Raw genomic sequence first — 14,514 nt, 5'->3', positions numbered from 1 at the left:
ACGGGTACAAGAATTGGAAGCAGGAGATTTTAAAAGAAGAGTTAATTTTTGTACGTGGATCTTGTCTAAAATTAAAGAGGATCCAGATTTTATATTGAAAATATTATTCACCGATGAGGCAAGTTTCAATAGATGCGGCATTAATTTTCATAATGATTACGTTTGGGCTGATGAAAATCCACGAGCGGTGAGAGAAGTAAATACGCAGCGACAATTTTCTACAAATATTTGGGCAGGAATTCTTGGCGACCAAATTATCGGTACTGTTATTTTGCCTCATCGGTTGAAGGGCAGACATACAAGGACTTTTTACAATTTCAGTTGTATGAACTTTTAGAAAATGTACCACTACAAGTGCGCAGAGACATGTGGTTTATGACGGTGCACTACCACATTATTGTGCAAATGTGCGAGAATATTTAAACAATTTTACAAATAAATGGATTTGTCAAGGAGGACCTGTCCCTTGGCCGGCTCGCTCTCCAGATTTGAATCATCTTGATTTCTTTTTTTGGGGACACTTAAAAACTTTGGTATATTCCTGTGTTAACACTGGAAGAATTAGAACATAAGATTCAATTTACATCAAATGTAATACAGAACGTGATGGTTGATTTTCAAAGCGTAAGACAAAACTTCCAAAAGAGAATCGAGCTCTGTCTACAACAGAATGGAGGACACTTTGAACATTTGTTATAATGTTATTATAACATGTTATATGATTCCTGTAAAATTTTTTGTGGATAATCTTGTGGACGTGATAATCGCGATGTGTGTAATAAAAGGAATATTGTTCCGCGCTAAATATTGCAAAATGTACATCACTGTTACGATGTATCTGTGTACTTATGAATCACAGTGTATTTTGACGGCGACTCTATCGACATACCTTACGTACGCTGGAGCTCGGCGGATTGCCGTGCGTCAGGCGCTCTTTATACCAAAATTAAAATATTTATAATTAATAAACGAAGTCTCCAACGCAATTTTATTATTCTTGATTTTCGTCTTATTTTATCATGTAGAATTACTCCTTAAATTTTGTCCCACCTGTAGCCGAACACCCTGTATATATATATTCGCAATAATTAATGAAATATAAATTAATAAAGATTGGCCAATCCATGCCAGTATAAGCGCGCAGCGCGAAGAAACCTCCCAGTTGTTACTTGATACTAGGCGCGCGGCAAGACATAAACGCAGCGCGCACTGTACGTGTCTCTTTCAGTACGCCCTTTGTAGACCGCTCCTCCTACTGTCTCGTCAAGCGCCTAGTATCAAGTAACAACTGGGAGGTTTCTTCGCGTCGCGCGCTTGTACTGGCACGGATTGGCCGATCTTTATTAATTTATGTTTCATTAATTATTGCGAATTTAGCAAAATGATATAAGACTTTTGTTTTCAGTTTAACACGCTCTATCTACCCACGAGATTTGATCTGGCAATTCGGGGACACCCTGTATATATATATGGTAGGCCATTTTAATCTTTCCATTGAAATATCTCAGAATCCAAAAGTTTTAGATAAAAATGTTTCAGACAGAAGTTGTATAATTTCGAGGGGACCATAAGATGGTACCATTGGTTTGACTTTGAAGAGTCATTTGAAGGTCACGTGAAAATCACCTCAATTTTTTTTAAATGGAACATCCTATATATTATTACATATTCTTGTAGCTCGCCTCGAGAGCTTTCCAAAACACTATAATCAAATGTTTTTTCGTGAAGTACTTTTCGAGTTATAAGGCTTCAAAGTTGCAGTATTTTGACATAAAATACAAGATATCTCGTAAAATATTCATTTCTCGATTACCTTACCTTAATACTTTTATGCACCATGAGGATAGAGAGTAGAAGAGGAGATAAGGAAGAGATACAAGAGGGATGGAAGAAGGCGTAGAGGAAGGAGGAATTGACAGCTGGTTGCCTATATGGTGGCGGCAGCAGTCGCCTATTTTACACATTCGACGATCTCTAGAGCTCAAACGGCTCAATGAATCAAATTGGGGCAATGAGAACTTTTTATCGAGATCATGTAAACTACAAATTTACAAAGTTTCAGCCAAATCCACCGGGATCCATTTTCCATATGTTTTGTGCGGGGTTCTTTGCCCCGTGTGGGGAGAGGAGAGTCGATCGTGCGGGGAAGTCCGGCTCTGCGGTACGCTCGGGCCTGTTTGGTAACTCTTGGAGTTTTCTCCGAGCGTTATTTACCAAAACGGCGCCCGGCTGAGAGCTGTTATAACGGTGATTTTGAAAAAGCTAGCCATACACGTACAGTTTTGCATCAGTTCTGAACTGCCGTCACGTCAGAACTGTCAGTTCAGTATTGATGTTTTTCGCCACGTACATACATGCTAAGCTTATCATTCCTGATTGCTACCTTCATGTTACTAGCAGTTCTTTTTTTAATATTGTGATCTGTGATGATGTTGAAAAGAAAAGCTGCAGCTGCTTTGATAATTTTATTAAATGAAGAGGAAGATAAAAACCGTCGAAAAAGACGGTCCAAATGGTGCAAGAATTGGTTACAACAAAGAGAAAAGCTTTCTCATATGAAACTTGTCCGAGAATTGCAAGACAACTTCCACGACAACTACAAAAATTACTTAAAGAACGCCACACACGGACAATTTTGCAACAGTTTTAAACTGCGCCACGTTAAAATAACAAGCACGTTTGATCTTTCAGTTTTGGTGTGTCTTCAGCCTTAGCGTGACGGCTCCATACACGTTCAGTTTTACATCAGTTTTAAACTGTGTCATACCGCGCCTTATGTAAAATTGATACAAAACTGTACGTATATGGCTAGTTAAAAGCTTAAAAAGGCTGCAAAGCGCCTCCGCCTAGAGATGCCAGATTCTGGATTTTTGGTACTTCGCCCCACTCCTATTCTCACGATACGGAGTGTAAAGAGAGAAACGCACACAAGCGTAAGGTGTGTCGTGTAAGCGCGGCGTTTCGGCTAACTCCCAGAAATAGAAGAGGACAGATATATTACTTTCTGTCTTCTTTTATCAAGCTGACAAGAGTGACAACGACAACGGCATCTTCTCGCTTCTCGATACGCGTTAAAAATACGTTTTAAAAACTTTTTGAAAAATTAATAAATTCAATTATTAAATTAGATAAAATTAGACATAACATAATTATAATTTTAATGTTATTATAATTGTTATTATTATTATTTTTAAATAATTAATAAATATTATTTTTATATATGAAATAAGTATTATTTTTAATTGTAAAAATAATATATATTTAATGTTTATTAATTACTTATTTTACTTTTATGAAATAATTCGTTTAAAATAATAATTTAGAGAATTTATTAAAATAAACATTTTTTTCAATAAATAAAAGAAGACTTAACCCATGATTTTAATATTATTTAATATTATTTAATATTATTTTTAAATTTTTCAAAAATATACAATATGTACATTTAATGAATAATCAATATAAAAAATACATTTACAAAATATTGTTTGCTGATTGAGATTGTTTATAATATGTAGTAAATAGTAGTTTATAACATGTAGTAAAATCTCTCTCCCTCTCCCTCTCCTCTCTCCCTCTCTCCTTTTCTCTCCCTTTCTTTCCCTTTCTATCCCTTTCTCTCCCTCTTTCCCTTTCTTCCTCTCTCCCTCCCTTCCCTCCCCCCTCTCTCTTTCTCTCTCTCTCTTACATATTCTCCTTACTAAATTTTATATTAGTTTCACTTTTTTGATTTACACGATTTAGATATTTAAAAATATTTTAAAAATTAAATAAATTACATTATAGCACATTTCCACATCACCCATTAGGTTTCTAAAGTTGATCTTCGCCTGGAGCCCTATTGTACTACATCGTTTTTTACGGATATAATGTTTTTTTAAATTTTAATAGTACTTTATAGAAGAATAATGTGTTTTGCGGATGTAATCTATTACAAATTACAAATATAATATTTTTATTACAGCGGTTGAGTCCGCTTTTAACACAGATGATAGCTTACCGATTTAAAGTCAACAGTAATATGTTATCATTTTACTTCTTGACAATATTGAGGCAAGATTACTTTGCTTAATCTCTAATTGTAAGCAATTTGTTTATATTTTTATTTAATTTTTCATTTTTTATTTTTATTTATTTCTTCTTTTATTTATTTTTTATTTTTATATATTTTATATTTATTTAATATTTATTATTTTATTTTATATTTATTGACTTATTTATTTAAAAAAAAATCAAAAAATCTTAAACGTCGACCTGACTGGCAAGAAATATTTATTTGATTCTTTATAAAATATTACATAACGTTTCGACCCTTGGTTTGGGTCTTCTTTAGATGTACGAGTTCTAAAAAAAAAATATATCGAAGTTGTCAAATACAAAAGCAATATACGTTCGGCTAATGCAACGTTATAAACCAAAAACAATGCGAACAAAAAACAAAATTATTACCTAACGTAAACACCATTATATGTCAATTAAGCACTAGACAAATAATCCATTATTTATAGAAATTGAGAACTTTAAGCAAACGACTTAATGCTTATTCAAAAGTCGACATCTCTTATGAGATGCTTACCAGAGAAAGAGAGGAATTATACTAATTTATTATTGTGTCGTAGATAGGATTGAGGTTTTCTGTATCTTTTTGAAGGTTAATTGTGCTGTCTGTCATTTTAATGTAAAACATTTCAGCTATCTCTACAGTGCGTATAAAAGAACATAATAACGACATAAAAAAACATGTTAGTAACCATGGACGAGATCCGATAGCGCACACGCTAATTGGAATGAACATTAGAACCTTCTGATTGGCTAACCATGCTGGTTACCCTAGGCATCGGTCAATATGTATGGTTGTGTGCTATCGAGATATGTGCTAACGGGACCCTCCCGTAACCATAGCATCGTCAGTAACCATAGAAGCGAATTTGAACATGACTCGATTGCTGAAATGTTTTACATTAAAATGACAGACAACACAATTAACCTTCAAAAAGATACAGAAAACCTCAATCCTATCTACGACACAATAATAAATTAGTATAATTCCTCTCTTTCTCTGGTAAGCATCTCATAAGAGATGTCGACTTTTGAATAAGCATTAAGTCGTTTGCTTAAAGTTCTCAATTTCTATAAATAATGGATTATTTGTCTAGTGCTTAATTGACATATAATGGTGTTTACGTTAGGTAATAATTTTGTTTTTTGTTCGCATTGTTTTTGGTTTATAACGTTGCATTAGCCGAACGTATATTGCTTTTGTATTTGACAACTTTCGATATTTTTTTTTTTAGGACTCGTACATCTGAAGAAGACCCAAACCAAGGGTAGAAACGTTATGTAATATTTTATAAAGAATCAAATAAATATTTCTTGCCAGTCAGGTCGACGTTTAAGATTTTTTCACTTTTTTAAAAAAACTACTGGCGACTATTAATATTTCTACTTTTGGTTTTTATTTATTTTTATTTATTTAGTTATTAATTAATTTATTTTATTTTTTAATACTTTCTGGAAATATGTGATACTGTAAGCAAAAAACGGAAACTAAGTTTCGTAGAAGCTTGGTTAGACGATGAGTGATGTAAAAATTGGATACAGAGGGTCTCATCAGACGAAAGCTTATACTATTGCACTATTTGTGAAAGAAATTTTGTTTGCAACGCATCACGTTTCTAGACATGCGGATTCTGCGTGTCACCGAAATAATTTAAAGCAATAATAATAGTGATAAAATTAAAGTTGAATCAACTAATCAAATTAGTATTTAGACACGAGATTGGTTAGAGATTGATAATTTTAATTTATGGTTATGTGAAGTTCCGTACGACGAAAATTTATGTTTTTGCAAAATTTGTAAAAAAATTTTAACTCCACATCTATCTAATATTCATCGGCACGCAGAATCCAATATTCATGTAAATAATTGTAAGGAAAAAGGGATTGAAGTGAGCGAATGTAATGATGATTCTATTACACAAAATGATCTTTTGTCGTTTGATGAACCTAAAAAGTTAGTTGAAATACAATATGTCGCTTTAATTGCAGACAAAAATATATCTTATCAAACTGTACAAGATATTCTAAGTTTTTTCAACACATAAGAAAAGATCCTAATGTATGTATTAAAAAAAATGAATATAGGTCGAACTAAATGTAGAAATATAATTTCCAACGTTTTATATCCCGTTGAAAAAGAAAATGTTGCTAAGAAGTTTTAGAACACAAAATTTTCTGTCTTTATTGACGAAACGTCAGATATCTGCAACGAAAAATGGATGACATTTTTCGTTCGATACATTGATCCTGACACATTAGATATTCACTGACAACTAGTAAAATTAATTAATATTGATGCGACAAATTGCAGTGTTGAAAAATTATTCCATGCATTTAAGTCTGAAATGTGATAATTGAAGATTTCCTTTTCAAATATTGACCTTTCATGCGATAATACTTTTGTAATGTTTCGAGGAAACATTTATCGTTTAAAACTAAGTTAGAAGAGAAATGTAAAGATTTATTAACATTTCCATGTACTCATATCATTCTGCCACATTAGCTGCGCATGATGCATGTGCAAAAATACCGTCATTTTGTGACGAGTTTTTAAGCAAAATAGCAAGTTGTATTAATAGCAGTCCGAAACGTTTGGCAATTTTTCACGAGTTTTCTGATTGCTTTCAAGAAAAATTTCTTAAAATTTTTAAATAAAGTGGAACGCGCTGGCTGTCTCATCACACATGTGTCACAAGACTTTTCGAATCATGGAATACAAATGAAAATTTTCTGCAAGAAATGGTTGTAAGCGACAAAATAAAATTTGGAGAATACCTTTTATTTATGATGAATAATTTAAAGAGGAAAGCATATTTTCTTTTTCTTAACTATATTGTACATTTTTTTAATGCATTCAATGCATTTTTCCAATCAACAAAAACGAGAATTCATTTATTACAATTAAAATCAGTTAATTTTTCTCTCAAATCTGCCAAAACTTTGTTAAACGGTTTTCTAGATTAAGATTGTCACCTACGATTTCGTTCTATATTTACATAGGGTTTTCTTTCGACTTAAAATGAAAAGTTATGACGATTTAAAGTGGGGCATCCACAAAATTAAGTTGAAGACAGTATTATTGTAGAACACATGTTGTCAAAGTTCAACGTATTACTGCAATTTTACTTATTCAACATGCATTTTCTGTTGAATAAACCACTTCATATTAATTTTTATTAATGATATATATTTTCAATATTTTCATAACATACACACAGACACACACACACACAGGGGCAGGGGGTGCAAGAGGGGTCTTCGGCTCCCCTCCCACACCCACCCCGTCTTCTCGCTTCGTGGAAAGTTGCAAGGTCATGTGAACTTTACTTTGTCTTGCAACGTACATGCGAAGCGAGGTGGACGGGGTGGGTGTGGGAAGGGGGGCCGAAGGCTCTCCCTTACACCTCCCCGTGTGTGTGTGTGTGTTTATTATGAAAATATTTAAAATATATATCAAGATAAAGCAACACATACAATAATTATGGCATTTTGAAATGAAACATTTTTTGTTTATAACTTTCTAACAAACAACGAGCGACGGCTAAAACCTTTTGAACGTTACTCAGGACAGTGACCTTGACAATATATGTCAAAGTCGTTAACTTCTGAAAGGGCTGACCTTATGTGAATATTTACCAAAATATTATAAACAATCTCAATCAGCGAACAATATTTTAATATTAAATATATTTTTAATAATAGAATTTTTAATATTTTTACTTATAATTTATTATTATATATTTTATATTACATATATTATTGTTATATTATTTATTATCATTACATTTATTATTTATTAACATAATTTTATTTATAATTATTTATAAAAAGAAAAATTATTTAGCAAGAAAAACTTTCATGATGTGACGATTTGTGTGCCTAACATATGGATCCCAATATATTTCTTACAGAGACGCGCCTGAAGCGATTCGGCGGCTCGGCCGTCGAGTCTCGAGCGCTAGTGGAAGAAAGGAGGCGTCGCCTCGGAAATCGGCCTGAAAAGGGCAACTAACTCCGAGCACTGGATTAGGGGATTAGGTAGTTGCAGTAAATTGTACAAGCCACACACTACAGGAAAACCAAGGACCTGCATTCTGGTCAAAGAACTGGAAGCAGTCATGGTACCACAGTTCAGTTGCGGAGATCTAACGGTCATTCAACTGGAACTCAATACGACAGGGGGGGAAATGGAAATATTAATAGGGTCAGTATATATGCCCTATGACTCCACGGACCTTTACTACAACAAATTATTAAAGATCTGATAGCCCATGCTGAGAGTAGGGGGCTTGAACTCCTCTTGGGGTGCGATGCTAACTCCCACCATACAGGGTGGGAGAGCTCGGGCGTCAACCTGAGGGGGAAGAGTCTCTACGAGTTCAACATGGGCTCTGGTCTAATCATCCTCAACAAAGGAACTGAACCAACCTTTATGGATTCAAGAAGACAGGAGGTCATTGACATCACAATTTGTACGGACAAGGTGGCGGACTTGATCTCAGACTGGAAGGTCTCCAATGAACCTTTAGGATCGGATCATAGATCTATATACCTTTCCCTACGCCACAACCCGGACATAGTCTCGCAACCCAAGAAAAACCAATAGGGCTACAGGATAGATCTTAAGGCTTGGAAAAGCCCCAAACAGATTCCATAACAAGGACGACCTGGAAATGGCGGCACGGTTTATTGGCGACACCATTGTGGACGCCTATGAGTTCAACTGCCCTATGAAAAGGAAACGACTCTCGAACAAGGTCTCATGGTGGAACAAAGAGCTCTCTAAGCTCAGGTCAGAGGTAAGAAAATCTTTTAATAAAGCCGGGAAAACTGGCGCTGCAACACATTGGGAGATCTCAGAAGCTCCCAACGCAAATACAGCAAGGCAATCGTTTCTACCAAACGTAAAAGCTGGAAAATCTTCTGTGAGAGCGTCGAGAGCGCTCCTAAGGCATCGAGGCTACACAGAATTCTTTCAACAGATAACCGCCCCTAATTGGGCTGCCTTAAACGCCCCGATGGGAGCTATACCAATAATCTAGAGGAAGCCCTGAGGCTATTAATGAAACCACATTTTCTCGGCTTTCAGGAAACAAACAACCACCCAGTGAAAGAAATTATAACTAAGACTCAAGGCTGCTTACAAGCTCAGGGAATGGTCTTTAGTTGCAAAGGTGACATACTCAAAGGGAGTGGAATGAGCTATTAGAACCTTTAAGCCCTACAGTCCCCTGGGCCTGACAGAATCTATCCGGTATTACTTCAGGAAGGACTTTGCTGCCTAATCGGCCGCCTGACGAAAATCTTTAGAGCGAGCATACCTCTAAGACACGTTCCTCAGGCTTGGAGTGGAGCCAAAGTGGTCTTCATACCCAAGCCAGGCAGGAACGGACACATTCTGGCCGAGGACTTCAGGCCTCACCTCGTTTCTGGAGAGGCTTGTAGATAGGTCTTTGAGGGACGGGCCACTGGTATTATTCCCTTACTTCTTTACAATATGCCTATAGGGAGGGCAGATCTACAGATACTATCCTACATCACCTTGTGAGCAGAGTAGAGACACAACTTGCCGCCAAAGGATATGCCCTTGGAGTCTTTCTTGACATTGAGGGCGCCTTTGACAACACTTCATATGATGTTATCAAAGAAGCCATGGTTAGACACGGTCTTCCCGACGCTTTGAGGGACTGGACTCAAAGCATTCTGTCGAACAGAGCGCTGACTGTCAATCATGGTAACGTAGTCCTGGAAAGTGTCCCGACTGGGGGCTGCCCACAGGGAGAGGTTTTATGCTCTCTGTTGTGGTGTCTCGTCGTGGATGAACTCCTAAGGAAGTTACAGGAAGCTGACTTTATGGTGTACGGCTATGCGGACGACGTGGCCGTGTTTGTGAGAGGAAACTTCCTATCAACTTTTAAGGAGCGCATGGATAAGGCACTTAGGATTGTATAAACTTGATGCCAAGGCAGGGATCTGAAAGTCAATCTCTTAAAGACCGAGGCCATAATTTTCACCAAGAAATACAAACCTGAATCCATTGAGCCACTAAAGCTCTAGAATCAGGAGATAAGGTACTCTTCCACAGCAAAATACCTGGGAGTCTTACTTGACTCCAAATTGAGCTGGAAAGAGCACCTAATAAATAAGAGGACCAAATTCTACACGTCAATGTGGGCGTGCAGAAAAGCCATGGACAAGTCCTGGGGCATCAAACCGGGGGTTGCTCTATGGATTTACAAATACGGTACTTATACCAAGAATAACATATGCTGCTGTGATCTGGTGGCGCAGGGTGGAAAAGATGGAAGCAAAGAACCTGCTAAAAAGCCTACAGGGAAGCTACCTGCGGGCTACAGTGGAGGCCATGAGAAGCACCCCGGGAGAGGCGCTCGAGGTAGCACTCTGCGTTCCACCACTGAACCAGAGAATCATTGAGCTGGCAAAGCTCACAGCATATCGATTGAAGTGTCAGGAGGAGTGAAGAGATACGGGTCTGGGTCACACCGACCTTAGGTTTCTCCATGAATCTTCTTTCACTTTAAAACAGAACTGCATCTAAAAAATTCAACGCGGTTAAGTCTTTTCTAGCAGATTTCTCTACTAGGAGTGACTGTCTAACTCAGGCTTCCTAAGCCAACTAGAAGTGGACGCTTGGTACACGGACGGCTCGGGTTGTAACGGACGCTTTGAGGCAGGTATCTACGACATGCAGAATGACTATAGGAGAAGCATCCCTATGGGCGCCCTGACCACGGTTTTTCAAGCTGAGTTCTTGGCTATATCTGAATGTGTAAAACATTAAATCTCAACAGAGGTTAAAAATAGAAGAATAAATATCTATTCAGATAGTAGATCAGCGATAAGCGCCCTTGTGAAGTCTACCACGAAATCTGCCGTGGTTTGGGACTGCATGTTGGCTTTTAACAAGCTAGAGGAAACTAATAAAGTTACCCTAGTCTGGATACCTGTTCATCAAGATTTACGCGGTAATGAGGTGGCGGATGGCTTGGCCAAGATGGGCACCCTAGAGCATCCATCTGAGCCGCTCATCGGAGTCCCTTATGCTACCGGAAGGAAAATCATCGTAAATCAGTTGGCGCGGGGCCACATACGCTCATGAAACATAGCAGGTGGCTGCCGCCAGGTCAAGATGGCGATGAGTCAACCCTCGGCAAGCAGAGCCAAAGAACTCTTGTCGATAAACAAAGGATGGCTCAGAACCAGCATAGGCCTCCTCACAGGACATGTGGCAAAGAGCCCATCTCTTTAACCTTGGTTTAGCCAGGCAAAAAAGCTGCCGTCTATGCGGAGAAGACAGGGAGGAGGGCATTCACATCCTGTAATTGCCCCGCCTTTGTACTAAAAAGATACAGGTATCTGAGTTGTATGTTCCTAAGTCCCCAGGACCTGTGTAAAACAAGAGTTAATAATCTACTTAATAAGCCTGGCAATCAATGCCGGGCTGGGATTATAAGTACCCTCAGAAAACAGCGGGGTCGCAGAAGAACTCTCAGATCTAGGTGACTGTAGGGGTCTGTCTAAGTCCCTCTCGCTTATTCTTACTACTACTACACTAAGTGTATATATATATTTATATTTTTGAAAAATATTAATAAAAATTTCCCAAAAGGATTAAAATTATGAGTTAGTTTCTTTTTATTCATGTCTCCTTTTATTCATGACTCCTAGAAAAAAATTTTTATTTTAATAAATTTTCTAAATTGTTATTTTAAACGAATTATTTCATAAAAGTAAAATAAATAATAAATTATAAATAAATTAGTGTAAGGTATGGACAGCTGTAGTTTTTACGTTAAAAATTAAAATTAAGAATATAAAAAGTACATAAAGTTTATTAAAATATAATATCATAAAAATATATATTAAAGACGTATTGAAAAGAGACAAAAAAATTAATTAAGAAATAATATAAGGAAGCGGATGTTTTGGCTTGATCTTTTCAAGCACTCTTCAGCGCATTAAATTGAAAAAAAATAATAAAATTAGATATAAAAATATAAAAAATATAAAAAAACAAACAAGTTATTTGCAAACATTAATAACCCTTCGACAAGGTCAAAACGCTTTAATCACCTCTGTATTAAAATGAGGCTAATTTTTATTATTATTAATATGTCGGTAATCATATCGAACATGTAATAAGCGAACTGTGCTGTGAGTAGGATGGAAAAAAATCATCTTGTACAAGTTCATGGAGGACATTCTCAAAGTCACCTCTTGCTAACTTGTAGATTAGGAGGTGTGTGAAACTGATGTTGTAGTTCACGATTGTCCTGTAAGTCGTCATATTTACATTAAACAAATACGCATCATCCAGTTCAATGATTAAGTCAATAGTTTAATATAATCTATTTATATGTCAAACTTCTATAAAATAATTTATTTTGAAATGAACAAAATAGAGATGCGATAAGACGAAAGAAAAAGTTAAGATTAAAATAATGGTCTGTCAGTTTATCTATTTTTTTGTCAATTTAATGCGCTGAAAGGTGCTTGAAAAGATTAAGCCGAAACGTCCTCTTCCTTATATTATTTCTTAATTAATTTTTTTGTTTCTTTTTAATACGTCTTTAATATATATTTTTATGATATTACATTTTAATAATCTTTATGTACTTTTTATATTCTTAAATTTAATTTTTAACGTAAAAACTACAGCTACCCATACTTTACACTCATTTATTTATAATTTAAGTTCAGAGAGCTTTACACACCGTTGTTAAAATAAATAATTAATAAACATTATTTTTACAGTTAAAAATAATATTTATTTGATGTACAAAAATAATACGTATTTATTATTTAAAAATAATAATAACAATAATATTAATCCCACACGGAACAAAAACCTCTAATGGATGTCCACTAGACGTCTACTATGGAGATTCGAAACCTGCATTAGATATCCATGAAACGTCCCGTAAACATCCACAGTTCCGCATTTTATATCTCCATTCGACATCCATTAGACGTATTCATAGATGTCATATATACGTTATATGGAGTAATTATAGATTGTTTATTCACAAATCCAATAAAATAATGCATATATGTATATAATTTTGAATTTAAAAAATTAATGTATTTTTAATTTTAGATATTAGAAATTTCGACTTTGTGCTTCAAATAGACAATAAAACGGACTACTTCCAATTTATTCGACCAGATGAAAATTTTCATCATGTTTTGAATCTCTTATCGAGATTATATCAGAAGTTAAACTGACAAAAAAACATACTTTAAATTATACTTTTAGTAGTATCTGTTCTGTTAGGTTTTATATACATGTTATGAAAACTTGAATACGAGTTATAGTTCAGAGCACGCCACGTAGCGGCAAACAAAGGAGCACGTATATTATAAAATAGATCTTTTTTATCTTGTCGAAAAGATGATCAAAAAGACATCTTTTCGTCAACTAAAATTAATTATGACTTTTAGAAAACATCTTTTAGACATCTATCAAAAGATGACTTTTTTGTAGGTAGAAAGATATATGTATGTAAAAATCTATCATATATCCATAACAGATGTCCAGTAGACATCCATGATGGATTTGTAGATGACATCTACCATAGAGGTAATATGGATTTCTATTAGATATCTAGTCAATATCTACCATGGACATAGATGTCGTATGGAGTTATGGAGGTTGTATGGACGTCCATTGGATGTTAAGTTCCGTGTGGGATGTTATATCTAATTTAATAATTAAATTTATTAATTTTTCAAAAAATTTTTAAAAAGTATTTTTAACGCGTATCGCCTGAGGCATGAGTAGATACGTCATAGCGTCAAACGATGTCTTTGCCACTCTTGCCAGTTGATAAAAGAAGACAGAAATATATCTGTCCTCTTCTATTTCTCGAAGTTAATCGAAATGCCGCGCTTACACAAACACGCCTTACGTTTATGTGCGTTTCCTTCTCCACATCCCGTATCGTAAAGATAGAAGTGAAGCGGACTACCACAAATTCGGAATTTAGCATCTCTGCCTCCGCCTCTGCCCGGTGGATGGTTTCCGGGTGGCGGACTTCCGGTTGGTCATCTGCCGAGTAACGAGGGGTGCCTCGTTAGGTTACAAATTTAATAATCCAAATAAAATAAAAATTCCCTAAAATAGAATTTAAAACGTCATTAATCGCTCTCAGAACGATAAAACTTATTTCACTCGAAAACGCTATTATTTGTCTACATCCTGATTAAATAGAGAACTTTCTAATTGATGAATTATGCCTGATATAATAAATATTCCTAAACATCGGTCAATGTAATTAGTCTAATCAGAACGTGTGTTAAGACTTTACTGCTTAATATTCACATAGTTTTTTAATAATATTTTTCATACGCTATATATCAAAAACAATCATCATAGAATGTTAAGATTTTTAAAATTTTGATATATTCGATCCAGTATAATACACACAAACAGGC

The 14,514-nt window shown here is 35.4% G+C and overlaps 1 protein-coding gene across 4 annotated transcripts in view; it reads right to left on the bottom strand.

Annotated features, from left to right (window-relative positions):
* Window positions 1–14,514, bottom strand: part of Magu (SPARC related modular calcium binding-like protein magu) — a 249,434-nt gene that overhangs the window by 60,103 nt on the left and 174,817 nt on the right. The window lies entirely within an intron of this gene.

The sequence above is a fragment of the Anoplolepis gracilipes genome, chromosome 6 (assembly GCF_047496725.1).
Source record: "Anoplolepis gracilipes chromosome 6, ASM4749672v1, whole genome shotgun sequence".
NCBI lineage: Eukaryota > Metazoa > Arthropoda > Insecta > Hymenoptera > Formicidae > Anoplolepis > Anoplolepis gracilipes.
Note: the sequence above shows the minus strand (reverse complement) of the source record. Positions and strands in the feature narration are given on the sequence as shown.